Source organism: Elephantulus edwardii, unplaced genomic scaffold (genome assembly GCF_000299155.1).
Source record: "Elephantulus edwardii isolate Elephantulus edwardi_28Jun2011 unplaced genomic scaffold, EleEdw1.0 scaffold00134, whole genome shotgun sequence".
Classification (NCBI taxonomy): domain Eukaryota; kingdom Metazoa; phylum Chordata; class Mammalia; order Macroscelidea; family Macroscelididae; genus Elephantulus; species Elephantulus edwardii.
The window spans coordinates 5,903,426-5,904,987 of NW_006399884.1; the positions used below are offsets into that span (position 1 = coordinate 5,903,426).

Here is a 1,562-nt window from a genome sequence, read left to right on the forward strand (position 1 = left end):
ATGCACTGGGCTGTTAACCCAAAGGTCAACAGTTTGAACCTAGCAGCCTTTTCTTTCGTTAACATTTATGGCCTTAAATAAATGGTGTGAGGTCATCATGAGTGGAATCATCCAGACAGCTTTGTTGTTGTTATGCAGCATCAAGGTGGGACCAAATCATAGCTGACTCTCCAGTGGGTTTTCAGAGGCAGTAAATCACACGGGAGTAGACTGTCCATCTTTCTCCTAAACTAGACAGGAGTGGATTTTAATTTGAGTATTATGGGTGCTGATACCAGAAATGGAAGAAATGAATAACAATGAGATGTAAATAAATGTATATAAGATATTCAACAGAACCTGACACATAGTTTATGTTCAATAAGCCTTCTCAAAAACTTTCACTGCTGTTGAGTCTCACAGTCGCCCCTCTAGTGAGTTTGCAAGGCTGTAAATCGCACGGGAGGAGGACTGGTCACTCTTTCCCACGGCACTGTGAGTGGATGTAAACCGCTGAAGAGGTGTGTCTTTTAAGATGGTGACACCAAAGCCCCCTCAGTAAGAGTCTACGTGTGGCGCTTCCCGGCCCGGCGCGGAGCCCGGGGCGCCCAGAGCCCTGCCATGTCGCGATCCAACCGGCAGAAGGAGTACAAATGCGGGGACCTGGTGTTCGCCGAGATGAAGGGTTACCCACACTGGCCAGCCCGGATTGACGAGATGCCTGAAGCTGCGGTGAAATCAACAGCCAACAAATATCAAGTCTTTTGTGGGGGGACTCATGAGACAGCATTCCTGGGCCCCAAAGACCTCTTCCCTTATGAAGAGTCCAAGGAGAAGTTTGGCAAGCCCAACAAGAGGAAAGGGTTCAGCGAGGGCCTATGGGAGATCGAGAACAACCCTACTGTCAAGGCTTCTGGTTATCAGTCCTCCCAGAAAAAGAGCCGTGTGGAAGCGCCTGAACCAGAGCCCCAGGCTACAGAGGGTGATGGTGACAAGAAGGGGAATGCTGAAGGCAGCAGTGATGAGGAAGGGAAGCTGGTCATTGATGAGCCAACCAAGGAGAAGAATGAGAAGGGGGCACTGAAGAGGCGAGCAGGAGACCTGCTGGAGGACTCGCCAAAACGTCCCAAGGAGGCTGAGGACCCTGAAGGAGAGGAGAAGGAGTTGACCACCTTAGAGGGTGAGAGACCTCTCCCTGTAGAGGTGGGGAAAAATAGCAACCCTCCTGAGCCTGGCTCTGGCTGGGGTCCTCCTCAGGAGGAGGAAGAAGAAGAGGAGGAAGAAGAGGCTGCCAAGGAAGATGCTGAGGCCCCAGGCATCAGAGATCATGAGAGCCTGTAGCCACCAATGTTTCAAGAGGAGCCCCTGCCCCGTTCCTGCTGCTGTCTGGGTGCTACTGGGGAAACTGGCCATGGCCTACAAACTGGGAATCCCTTCCCCACCGCATCCCATTCTCCTCTTCCACTCACTCTCCCCCCTCCAAGTATGGCCCCTGGAGATTGACTTGGATGGGGCAGGTCACCTGGCCCCCACCTCCATTTCCCATACCCCAGTGACCTGAGTCAGTGCTATGTCCTTTACTC

The 1,562-nt window shown here is 52.2% G+C and overlaps 1 pseudogene; it reads left to right on the forward strand.

Annotated features, from left to right (window-relative positions):
* The first annotated feature begins 600 nt into the window (after positions 1–600).
* On the forward strand, positions 601–1,320 carry LOC102870707 (annotated as a pseudogene).
* Positions 1,321–1,562: the final 242 nt, after the last annotated feature.